General features: G+C 37.4%; 1 protein-coding gene across 4 annotated transcripts in view; it reads left to right on the forward strand.

The window, feature by feature from the left end:
* Positions 1–438: 438 nt before the first annotated feature.
* LOC111153935 (zinc finger and BTB domain containing 44) overlaps positions 439–13,762 on the forward strand; it is a 62,635-nt gene continuing 49,311 nt past the window's right edge. For all 4 annotated transcript variants that reach the window (XM_022513263.1, XM_022513266.1, XM_022513265.1 and 1 more), the window contains exon 1: positions 439–521. The gene's annotated coding sequence lies outside the window, so the exon portion shown is untranslated. The remainder of the gene's footprint in view (positions 522–13,762) is intronic.

Below are 13,762 nucleotides of genomic sequence, written 5' to 3' on the forward strand. Positions count from 1 at the left end.
GAGCGGCAACGGCCGCGGCGCCGGCCCGCACGCGCGCGGCGGCGGCTCCCTCCCAACCTCCCCCTCCCCTCCCCTCACTCCCCTTCCCCTTCCCCACCCCGCCCCATCGAGAAAACGCGAGCCGTCGCCGCGCTCCCCAAACCGCCGCCTACCTTCGGCCAACCGCCCCCAACGGCCGCAAGCGCGCGGCTCTCCGGGCCCCCTCGCTCCTCCCCTCAGGCCCCTCCGAGAGCCTCGGGTGCTTCCCTCCTGCCGCTTCGCCCTCTCCCACCTCCCAGGCACGCTGCTGGTTGTGCCGCCATGCCCCAGCCACAGGCTGTCCACGGGCCTAGGCGCGGCGGCCCGAGATAGGGTCCCCTCAGCCTCCCCGGGGAGGAGAGAGGCAGCGAGCCGCGCGCTCCGCCCCCTCCCCCCGGGCTGTCGCCGCCGCCGCCGCCGCCGCCACCTCGCCGCCTCAGCCTGGCGGGGAGGAGGAGGAGGAGGAGCACCAGGCCTCCGGGCCCCTGCACCGCCGCCCTCAGGTAATGGGGAGAGGGGGGCGAGCGGGCCGTTTGGCCCCAGAGGGGGCAATAACCAGCCACTCCTCGCCGCCAGTGCCCTCGGGGTGCGTCCGCCCAGGGGCTGACACCACGCGTCCCCCATCTGGCGCTGGACGGAAAGGAAAGCCTGATCTTGTCACCCAATCCGCTCCGGGAGACACCCCATAGGGTCCCCTCAGTGGCATTTAATCCTTCAAGGAGGAGACTAGCCTTCGGCCCCCCAGTTGGAAATCTCCCCGATCGTCCAGATGCTCCCCATCATTTGCATGCCCATTTGCCCAACACCCTAACCCAAAGAAGGCAGAGGTGTTACCTCTTCTCACCTGGTCGAACCGGAGACCTGTCCCCCCCACCTCCCCCCACCCCCGTCTCCCCTGCTGCTTTTTCTCTGGTACTGGAAAGAAAAGGATGGCACTCTTAAAAAATAATAACAAACACCTCTTTTTCTTCGCTACCTGAGGATCACTCTGCATCTAGTCATTTTCTGCTGGCCTAGCCAGAAAAAAAGGGGTTACCTGCAAGTGAAATGACAAGTACATTAGAACTGATGAAAGGAAATCGCATCCTGTGAGTTCTATGAATCTTAACCAGAATTTAGAATAAAGATTAGTAATTGTGTACTTTATTGGAACTTACAGAAATGAAGACAAAAACTTAAGTTTTTTTCAACATGTAAATAAATCTGTTGAGGTCAGGAAAAAATTCTCTTCCACTTATTTTCTTACAGGTTTTTTCAGATACAGACTAACACCATAAGCACATAAACAATTTGATAGGATGGCAAATAGTTTGGCTTGGTAAAATTTTCGTGATTTCCTTTTGCCTAGGCTTTCAGTTAGAATTATTGGATTAGAAAAACTATTATATAAATCTTCATTTCCCTCATTACTTCACATTGGCTTCCAGTGGATTAATAATATTTAATTGTACCTAATGTAGTTTCCTTATCACGCAATGTGAAAATAATGAAAGAAATGTTTTCCTGTAGTCTTGTATTTTAGGAAGATAACATTCATTAATTATGGAAACCAGATTTACTTATTTTGTGCACTACAGGCATTTTACATATGTGATCTTATTTAATCCTCAGAACAACCTAATGATTTAGATACTATTACTTGAATTTTATATAGATGAGACAAATAACACAGCTAGAAGTGAAAATTGTACCCAGATATAATCGCAATGTAAGTATATTTCTGCTTTGCCTCTCAGTACAGGAATACTTTTTCAACTTTATTATGAAAAATTTATCTTAATGAAATTGAGAAAGAAATAGTGAATACTCCACTGTGCAGATTCAGTGAGTAACATTTATTGTTCCATCCTCACTTCTCCCTTTCAGTGTCTCTGTGTGTGTGACCATTTGAAAATAAGTTGCATACATCAGGACCATCAACTATTTGAGCATGCATTTCCTAAAAATAAAGGACATTCTCCTACTTATCCCGAACATCGTTATCAACACCTTTCTAAATTAACAATCCATATGCAGATTTCCTCTTTATTCTAAAATCTCCTTGAGAAATCTGTCCTTTTCTGTATTCAGTCAAGATTAATGTATTGCATTTGATGATTATGCCTTTAGTCCCCTTTTAAAAAGAATAATACCCATCTCCTTTTTTTCTAACACGTAATTGACCAAACCAGTTGTCTTACAGAATGCTCCCGCATTCTAGATTTGTCTGTTTCTTCTTAGTGGCATTTAACTTATTCCCCAACCCCTTGAATTTTCTGTTACTGGAAGTTAGATCTAAAGAAAAACCTCAATTAGCTAGATGTAAAACTTCCTTTGGCAAGAATAGGGGATACTATGTACTTCATACTGTTTCATAAACTGGTATATAATGTCAGATTGCTATACTATTAGTGATGCCAAATGACCACTAAAGTGGTGACTGCCAAATCTGTTATAAGGGTGTGGTTTGCTGTTTGTGATTTGTACGTCATCTTGGGGTAATACTTGACACCAAGCAAATATCCTGTTTCTGGCCACCTTTTGCTTAGTGATTTTAACACTCTTGGTGGCTCTTGATTAAATCAGTTTTATGGAGATTAAAATGTAAAAAAGATTTCCTTCATTAGCTAGGGGTAAACTAAAGTTCCTCCTACAAATGTGCAGTAAGTGCTTAATTCCTTCCCCTTGGTTATCAGTATTCAGAGAAAGGATTGGAGAAATAGTTACCCCAGTGGTTGCAAATGAGATTTTTTTCTTTCTTTCTTTCTTTCTTTCTTTCTTTTTTTTTTTTTTTTTTGCGGGATACACTTTGGACTCATGGTTTTTAGTGTATTTATTCATTTTTTTAAAATAACAGTCATTTTTCTTTTTGATCAGATTGTCCCAGATTTGGATAATAGGAACCTTTTCAACCTGGCTCCTGTGTCCTTTTTTTTTAAACACTCCTGATTGCCATTGGAGCATTCTTGGAGTGCTTTCAGGCATAAGATACCCAACGCTTACCTTGTTACTTTCTTTGTTCTAGATCTGGAATGGGCTGTTTATCTAAGGAGTCTTGGTTCTGTTTGATGAGAAAGGGTATATAGAAACCAAGATCAGGATGTGGATATATTCCTATTCATTGCTGCTGGAGTGTCATTGCTTCGAGACCCTTTCAGAGGAAAGAACTAAAAAATGGTTTTTTGCTTATTTGTTGAATAATTTATTTGTTTGTAGTGATATATCCAGTTCAAATTTAACATAGCAGACTTTTCCTTAACTTCTTTGATTTTATATTTGTCTCTTAAATGAAAATCTTGGTGCATAATATGAAGGGTATATAATCAGAGTATTTATGGTCTTCAGAATTCACTTGAAATACTTTTGTTTATTTAAGCTACCAATTTGATACAGTTCATTTGTTTTATTATTTGGGGGTTTTCTTTATTTTTGAATATGTCAAATATATGGTTCAATACATAGTTCAAAAGACAACTGTTTTTAAAAGTATGGTTAAAGAAGCCTCACCCAAATTAATTTTTAAGATGAAGTAGACCCTTTAGTATCTAATATATTCTCATATGTTTTAACTGCAGAAGGCTTAGCAGTATGTTACTTCCTTGAAGTGATGTAGGAGTAATTTTAAATTTTGCAATTAGATTCTGATTCCTCTGGCAAAGAGAAAGAATTAAAACTAATCCTTGAAGGTGAGCAGAAAAATATATTTCAAGCTTCTGCACGCTTTACTTGAAAATCAAGTCTTTAAAGAGATATGGATATGGTGGAAGTTTTATGAATCCATCTACTTGTATGCCACAAAAAAACTTGACATACAGTCTGTGGATATAAAAGGCATTCGGACATGTGATCAGTGACAACAACATGTTTTGTTTGGATTGGGCAAAATTTGATAGAAATTATAATTATGTGTTCAAATAAGAGTTTAGGAGGGAGCAGTGGTTGTCTAAAGTGGGCAGAGGACAGTTAGTTTATCTCAATCACCTACCACCCAGGTACTATAAAAAGAAAAAGATGCGCCCCGTGTGTTTTCCTCTTTGTATGCGATCACTGCTTTGGGTAACAGAGTGAACATCAATTTCCTTCAGGGAGTGGAGTGGGAAAATGGAGAATGCCTGTGCTTTGGACCCATTCACTTATTCTGTCCTCAATCTCAGTAAAGAGATTTCCTAATATTAGAACACATAAAGTAAGGGGGGAAATGTCACAAACAATTGCATAAGTATGTATAACCACCTGACAGGTAGAACCAGTTGTGATAGAATGAAGGGGAAAATATACTAACAATAATTGCTAACATTTGTTGAACGCTTTCAGAAAGTCAGCATTGTACTAAACATTTTATTTCATTTAAATTTCATTTAGCATTTCATTTAAATTTCACATTAACTCTTTGATATGACTGCTAATATCTTACTTTGCGAGTAAGGAAACTGTAATCCAGCTTTCACACTTAAGTCTGTCTTCAGAATTAGCATTATACTTTCAGAATTAGCAAGATACTTTAGTATACCTCATAGCTAAATATAATGGGTAGTAAAATATATTTCATTGACCGTGAATTAAAGGAAGTACGTGACTGATGTTTGTCCCGTAGCAACACTGAAGATTGTATGCCAAAAGCCCCAAGTGCCGCAAGTGCTTATCATATCTATTACACATCCTTAGTGTATCAGACTTTGCTTCAGAAACTGCATTTAGATACCATTTTAATAGGCATTTAAATAGTAGAGCATCAGGGCGCCTGGGTGGCTCTTGATTTCACCCCAGGTCATGATCTCGGGAGCATGTGATTGAGCCCCACTTCTAGCTTTGCGCTTGGCAGAGTCTGCGTGGGATTCTCTGTCTCCCTCTCCCCACCCCCCATTCCTGTCCCTACATAATCTCTCAATAAATGGATAAAACTTTGCATAAGTGAATAAATAAGCATCAAAAGTCAAGATGAATTGGTGGATGGACAGATACGTGATAAAACAAGTATAATAACGTTAACGGTAGAATCTAGGTATGGTTATGCACATATTCACCTGTAAAATTCTTTAAATTTTGATCCATCTGAGATTTTTCATAATAAAATATCAGGAGTGATTAACAGTATATTGTTATTATAAAATATTATTGATAGTTCTGTAAAAACCAGTAACATGCTATATCCTCTATGCCTACAGTGATTCTCTTAAATTTTTAGTAAGTCTTCCTAGCCCTATAAAGGATAAAAATTGTCACCGAAACAGTCAAAGACTGTTGTAAAGGGGTTTACTTCATCAGTTCAGAGGCTCTTAATTAGGCTCCTTCCAGCTATAGTTTTTAGTATCTTTATAAATATTATATATATTAAATTTGTATATATACTTTTTCCCACTATGATGTTCTGATACTTGGTAGACTGCTGTTGAGCATACTTTTCATGTAAGCTTTTGGGCTGTTTTTACTTTAAATGCCTCACATTGACAAAAGAAACAGTTCTCAGTGTACCTAAGAATGATTGGGAGAAACTTATCCCCTGGTGGACTGAAAGCCACATTAGTTTTCTTTGTTCTTTATATTGGAAATGCATTGCCCCATTTTAGACAGTGAGCTGGAAGTCTCTAGATTCTTAGTCATAGAATCTAAAATAATGCTTGTATACCTTAGATTTATATTATACTCCTGCTTGAAGGGCATATTGACTTACTACATTAATTTCTTCGCTAACATTTTTAGTGCCAAGGGTGACCTTAGCTAGCACATTTTTACGTAACTGATTTTGGAGTAAATCACTTGAGTTGTATTGATAATTCTGTCTTAGAATAGTGAACACTGATAGATGAAACTTATTACTGTCTCACTCTTGGAGAAACAGAATCATCCTTGTTTCCACATTGAGTGTTCTTCTATTAGTAATTGTTTGGTATAGCTTTAAAAACTTGAAAATGTTTTATAAGTGATCAGTTTATAATGTCAGTTCTGTATTGCTATCCTACAGCAGTTAAAATATATGTATTTCTATATGTTGAGGGAATTTGGTATTTATTTGGTTTCGATTGTTTTTGGTGCATTCAGCATAACTACAGATATCTTGGGTAGCATATGACCCAAGACTTTGAATCTCTGGAATCAAGATTTTGTAGAACTTCTACCCATCTGACTTCTGAAACAACTTTAGATAATTATTTTTAAATTATTTCCTCTTAATTCAGATCTTGACCTACGTGTCTGATCCTCACCTACTTTTAGCAAGCAAAAGCAAGCATATTTAGTACTAGTCTCTATTAAATATTGTACTTGTGCTCTCATAAAATTGAGAAATTTTTGGTCTAAACAAAAATAAAATAAAATGTTAGAGTTTCCAGGGCTTAAGCATACTTGTTTTGCTTCATTTTTCTCTTACTGCTGTTGTTTACTGGGGAGGGAGGGTGTTGTATAGTTTCTTTCTTCTACTTTTATTTTTTTCTCCTTTTTACATTTTGACTACCTCTATTTCCCCCCCCCCCTTTTTTTTTTTTTTTTTTTTGTTTTTTTTTTTTCCCCTTTTTTTTTTTTTTTTTTTTTTTTTGGTCTCTTTGCTTCTCCTTTCAGCTTTGGATCTTCCAACACTGCTCATTTCCTTTTTTGTAGCTTTCTTTTACTTGATGAGCACAGTTGCTTTATTTTTGATGCCTTTTCCATGCCTTATAAAACTATACAAACCATACCTGTATGAGAATTATTTCTATTTACAGGAATTACTGCCTCTCTTTGTTTTTTTATTGTTTCTTCCTCGTTTCTTCTTCTTCCTTCAGTTAGGTTTACTTAGCTTCACTTTGAGAGCTAGCACAGCATAGTGTTAAAAGCACACACTGGGTTCATATCTTGACTCTTAAACTTACTGTATGTGGTTTTGGGCCAGTTTCCTTAACTTATTTGTGCTTCGTTTTCCTTACCGGTAAAATGAAGATACCAAAGTGATACCTATCCCAGGATTGTGTGAAAATTAAATTATTTAATATGTAAAAATACTTAGAACAATGCTTGGTGTATATTGAGTACTATATAAGTATTAAGTATTAAGATTATTGTTCTTTAAAAAAAGAAAAAACTAGTTCAAAGCCATAGATTATTTTTTGGCAGTTTATTGAGATAAAACTAAAAAGCCGTAGGTTATTGCCACTACAAATTTGTGATCTCCCAATTTTATTTGGGTCTTCAGTACCTCCTAGCCATCATTATGGGGTTTTTTCTCTACATTTTTCTCATGTTTCATTTTCCTCAAAATTCTACTTTTATCTCTTCTCTTCTCAGCAGTCTTCCTCTACCTGTAGTTTCAAAGAGAAATAACATAAAAGCCAAAGATATCAGACAACTCTCACTACTTGTCACCACCCACCTATAAATTATACTTAACTGTAACTGCACCTTTCCTTTTCTCTTTTTTCCTATCACTGGGTCTCCTTCTGTTTAAGGCTAATTTTTTTTACTCATGCACTGAATCTAGTTTCTCCCTATGCTGGGACCTTGTGCTGTCTATTATCGCTGTTTCCTCTGTCTTTAACTTTTCCTTCTTCTCTGAGTCTTTCCAACCACTGTCAAAACATTCTATATTTTACTATAATAAAAACAATATATCTGGGGAGGAAACATTCTCTAGTTTCTCCCATTCTATAAAAATACCGGTATCCTCCCTTGAGCCCTTATTTCCCTCCAACTAACTCCCTTGCTCTATCTTTAGAAACAGACTTCTTCAGATTGAATTGTCTTTACTTACAGTTTTCACTTCCTCATATCTGTATACTCTTTTTCTTTGTTGCAGTCTGACTCTACTATGTGCTGTTATAAGATCATCAGTATTCCTTGTGGCTAAATCAAATAGACTGGTTTATATCTTTTTTTTTTTTTAAGATTTTATTTATTTATTTGTCAGAGAGAGAGCACAGGCAGGGAGAGTGGTAGCAGAGGCAGAGGGAGAAGCAGGCTCCCCGCGGAGCAAGGAGCCCGATGTGGGACTCGATCCCAGGACGCCGGGATCATGACCTGAGCCGAAGGCAGCTGCTCAACCAACTGAGCCACCCAGGCGTCCCTAGACTGGTTTATATCTTATTTGACCTATCAGCAGCATTTGACACTGACAACCACTCCTTGAAATACTCTGCACTCTTGGTTTCTGGAACATTCTACCTTCCTGGTCCTTCAGAATAACTTTTTTCCAGATTTTCTTTTTGCTGCCTCCCACCGTCTTTTTCCTCCTCTTGCTTTCCTTGATCATTTTAGCTAAAAGTTTATCAATTTTGGATCCTAGCTAATGATTCTCTTTAAAGGACCATTTGGGCTTTAATTTGTTCTGGGTCTGTTTCCTACTCACTTTGTGTCTGTGCTTCATTTCCTTCTGTTTGTTTTGAGCTTGCTTTGCACTCTTTCTAGCTTCTTAAAGTAGAACACTAGGCCATTGATTTTTTTTTTTTTTTAATTATAGTGAAATACAGCTTTAAAGACTTCTTACCTTAACTATTTTAAGTGTACAGTTCGATGGCATAAAATACATTCACGCTCTTAATGCAACCATCACTGCCATTCATCTCTAGAACTCTTCATCTTGCAAAACTATAACTCTGTACCCATTAAACAGTAACCCCCATTCTCCTCCCTTCCCAAGCCCCTGGCACCCCTTCTACTTTTTTTTCTGTGAATTTGACTACTCTCTAAACCTCATATTGGTATTAGACAATGTCCTTTTGTGACTGGTTTATATCATTTAGCATAGTTATCCTTAGGATTTATTCATATTGTAGTGTGTATCAGATTTCCTTCATTTTTAAGACTAAATAATATTCCATTGTATGTGTATACCATATTTCCTTTATCTTCCGTTGATGGACACTTGGAGTACCTCTACCTTTTGGCTATTGTGAATAATGGTTCCATGGATATTTGTGCACAAAAAATGTTCATGTGCCTGCTTTCATTTCTTTAGGGTATATACTCAGAAGTAGAATTGCTGGATAATATGATATTCTATTAAGGTTTTTTTTTTAAGATTTTATTTATTTATTTGACAGGGAGAGACACAACCAAGGAGGGAACACACAAGCAGGGGGAGTGCTTCCAGCCAAGCCAGGGAGCCTGATGCGGGCCTCCATCCCAGGACCCTGGGATCATGACCTGAGCCAAAGGCAGATGCATAACAACTGAGCCACACAAATGCCCCTCTATTTTTTAAGTGTTTTAGGAACCCCCATACTGTGTTCCACAGTGGCTATACTTAATACTCTCACCAACAGTGCCCAAGGATTTTTTTCTTCCACATCCTCACCAACACTTGCTACTTTTTGTGTGTTTTGTTGGGTTTTATTTTATTTAATAAGAACCATTCTGGTGGGTAGGAGGTGGTAGGTGTGTGATTATAGGCCACTGATTTTTAGACATTCTTTTCTAATATATGTATTGAAAACTATAAATATTACCCCAAGCAATGCTTTAGCAACATCCCACAAATGTTAATGATGTATTTTAATTATTATTCAGTTAAAAATACTTTCCAGTTTCCTTTATCGATTCCTTCAGTCAACATGTGAATTATTTCAATATTTTGTTTCCAAATATTTGGGGTTTTCTTGATAACTCATTGATTTCTAATTGTATGTGTTTATGTATGGTGAAAGAACATTTTCTTTTTTTTTTTTTTTCCTTTGAGAGAACATTGTGTGCATTCATTCATTTAAAATTTGTTAAGATTTGTGCTAATGGTCCAGCATATCTGTCTTGATGAGCATACTGTGTTGTACTTGAAAAGAGTATGTATTCTGCTCTGTAAATATCAGGTCAAGGTGGTTGATGGTATTATTCAGATCTTTTATGTCTTTAGTGACTTTGGAGTAGGAGCTAGTTCTGTCAGTTATTGAGAGGGATATTAAAAGTTCCAAGTATTATTGTGTATTTGTCTTTCTCCTTAACTCTGTCAGTGTTTACTGCTTATATTTTAAAGCATTGTTATTAGGTGCGCACACATTTCTTACTGTTATACACTTCTGTCTCCAATAATATTTTTGTCTTGAAGTCTGTCTGATAATAAAAATAGGGAACTCAGCCCACCTGTCTTCATTGTTTGCATGGTAAATCTTCTAACATACCTGTGTCCTCTTATTTATTTCTTAAAAAGAGCATACAGTTGGGCTTGCTTTTTTATTCCTATTCTGCCTTTTAGTTGAAATGTTGAGCCCATTAAAATTCAGTGTAGTTAAATCAAGTCCAGAATCAAATTGTTGGCAGGGTTGGTTCCTTCTGAGGGAAGGAACCTATGAGGACTATCCTATGCCGTTCTCTTTGCTTCTATTAGTGCCATGACTTCTGGCAGTAGGTCTCCAGGCTTTACTTGATGTTCTCCCTGTGTGTCTGTCTTCATTCAAATATCCCCTTTATGTAAGGACATCATAATTACCTCATTTTTTTAAAAAGATTTTATTTATTTATTTGAAAGAGAGAGAATGAGCAGGGGAGAGGGCCAGAGGGAGAAGAAGAAGTTGAGTCCACTGTGTGGCTTGATCCCAGGACCCGGGATCAGGACAAGAGCTGAAGGCTGACGCTTAACCAACTGAGCCACCCAGGTGCACCCCCAGTTACCTCATTTTAACTTGATTACCTTTGTAAAGAGCCTGTTTCCAAATCAAATAACATTTTCAGGTACTGGGGATTATATTAATCATATTGGGGGGGGAATACAGTACAATCCATAATAAGACACATTTAAAGTTGGCAGCAATGTGAAGGCCTGTTGGGTAAAGTCACTGTAGTTGTGTTTCTAAAGGAAACACGCTGGAAATCTTGAGTACTTGATGTGAGTGCTTAAAAACTCTTTAGGGAAGAAAAGAAATCTCTTTAAATGCTAATTAGCTAAAACGGACTTGAATTTAACTTTCTCATGTAAGGATCCCAAAGAGCGAATAAGATCTGTCCTTTCTTTAAGCTTGCTTTCTAAAAATAATGAATTGATATTAACAGCTGATATTCCTTACATACTGTGATTGAATCCTTATGAATGGCAACATGATGGGATAGGAGGAAGGGACTATGAATTTGAATTTTATAGTCAAATAGACTTCTGTTCAAATCCTGATTTTATTATTTATTTATAGGACAAAGGGCAAGTTAATTGTACCTTTGATTTCCTCATTTATAACTGGATTTTTAAATCCCTTTCTCAGAATCATGAGCCCAGAGTGAGATAAAGACACCTGGTGAATTACTCAATATATTTTAACTAATCTTCCCTTAATGTAAATATTAACAATCAGCATGAGTCTGGCTACAAGCAATGAGAGGAAATTCTAATAGTTCAGTTACTGGTTTAACTGATTTATTAAATCCTGGTAAATCTCAGTCTCTTTCTTAAACTCTGAAGTAATTAAAATCTTTGATTAAAAAATGACTAGTTGTAAAAGTTAAATGATTTTTTTTTATAGCTCAGATGCAGTGATCCATCTGAAATTCTTCCTGAAAACTTAATAAACACTTAAGGAAGACCCGTGGGAAATAAACCATTGTCAAATTAAAGATCACATACACTTTTATTACTGTTCAGAGAAAGTAAAAGTGTGTTCTCAAATATGAGTACTCAGTGTGAATCTATTCTAAAAAGTATACTTCCTTTCATAGAAGAATACAGGTATTTATTTTTGCTTTAGAACAAAATTTAAAATTGTGGTACTGTAATACTTGTAAAAAATTAATTCTTAATGATAGTGAAAAACATTTTAACTTAATAACTTTCTAGAGAGAGAAGTAATTGAGTTGCAATTTTCACTAGTTCACTTACATACATTTTATGTATAGTTTTAGCATGAAATTTTTTTTATAAACATATAATGTATTATTAGCCCCAGGGGTATAGGTCTGTGAATTGCGAGGTTTACACACTTCACAGCACTCACCATAGCATATATCCTCCCTAATGTCCATAACCCAACCACTCTCCCCCAACACCACCCACCCCCCGCCACCCTCAGTTTGTTTTTATGACATTAAGAGTCTCTTATGGTTTGTGTCCCTCCTGATCCCATCTTGTTTCATTTATTCTTTCCTACCCCCCAGACCCACCACGTTGCAGCTCTACTTCCTCATATCAGGGAGATCATATGATAGTTGTCTTTCTCCAATTGACTTATTTCGGTAAGCATAATACCCTCTAGTTCCATCCACGTTGTTGCAAATGGCAAGATTTCATTTCTTTTGATGGCTAGCATGAAATTTTTAACTTGAGTTATGGCTCTTCTGGTTTCTTTTTGTTTGTTTTATGGCTCATCTGTTCTTAAACTTTGCATGTCGTATATGTTAAACTCTAATTTATTCAGCATTTTTTATGTGCCCTCTCTGTGTTAGGGAGAATATACACAGAATACACATAGCCTCAGCCTCTCATGTAGCATGTGGGTCCGTAAGACCACAAGATCTACAAACAGTTGATTGCCTGTTATACATAAACTACTGAGGTAGAGCAGTGGTTCTTTTGTGGCCATAAAGGGATGCCCAGTGAGAATCACTGCACTATAATAACCAGTGTTTCTAGTAAGAATATAATAGGTAAATGGTATAGAAGCAGAAATGATGATACACCTCCAGGTGTATCCAAATGAAGACTTTGCATAAATGTTCATAGCAGTTTTACTTGTAATAGCCTCAAACTGGAAATAACTCAAAAGTCTGTCAACAGTTAAATGAAAAACAGATTCTAATATATCTATACAATAGAATAGTACTCAGCAGTAAAAGGAATAAAAATTCTTGAGCCCAACAATGTGGATGAATCTCAAAATAATTTTATCCAGTGAAAGAACCCAGATAAGTAATAAAGTCTGTATTGTATAATTCTGTTATATAAAGTTCTGGAAAATGCAGCTAATTTAAAATGAAAAGCAAATAATTAGTTGCTACAGAGGAATAGGAAGGAAAAATTGCAAAAAGACACAAAGAAACTTCTAGGGATCACAGAAGTTTTATCTTGATTGTGATGATGTATATGTCAAAACTAGTCAACTTGTACACTTTATATGGAATTTATTGTACATCAGGTATATCCCAAGTACTTACAAAATGTGTTTTAAAGAACACAGGTATGATCAATTTCATTAATATATTAGAACTGTCCCTGGGGAATAAGCCCTGGTAAAACCTAAGTTGGTACTCTGTCAAATGCCAAATTAGGGGTCAAGACAGAAAGTACTGTAGGAGTTAGGTGAAGGGAGGGGCAGCATTGATTAATTTAAAGTTAGGACAAGATTTAATTAAAGTCAGAGTTCCTGATTTGGAGCCCCTGTTAGGCTACTTATTTTCTCTGATGCTATTTTTCTTCATCTTTAAAGGGGTTTCCTCATATATTTCACAGGTTTTTAAGATCCAAAGAATATATATTTGAAAACACATTATAATCTGAAAAGTACTATACAAATGAGAGGTATTGCTGGCATCTAGGGTAGAAGGAAGAACAAGTATAGTATTTGACCTGTTGAGACTGATAAGGAGGGGATTCTAAGAAGGGACCAGAGGTAGGGGAAGTGGAAATGTGTGTGATATATTTTGAGAAAAATCAAAGTCAGTTTGGAGCAAAGAGTTGATGTTGGAGAGTAGAGAGGAAAAGACAGCAGCCTTAAAAATGTAATAGAGTGGATGGAGCACCTGGATGGCTCAGTCGTTAAGCATTTGCCGTCAGCAAAGGTCATGATCCCCCAGAGTCCTGGGATCCAGTCCCACATCGGGCTCCCTGCTCTCCAGGAAGCCTGCTTCTCCCTCTCCCACTCCCTCTGCTTGTGTTCCCTCTCTCACT

The sequence above is a fragment of the Enhydra lutris genome, unplaced genomic scaffold (genome assembly GCF_002288905.1).
Source record: "Enhydra lutris kenyoni isolate GAN:26980312 unplaced genomic scaffold, ASM228890v2 scaffoldscaffold34, whole genome shotgun sequence".
NCBI lineage: Eukaryota > Metazoa > Chordata > Mammalia > Carnivora > Mustelidae > Enhydra > Enhydra lutris.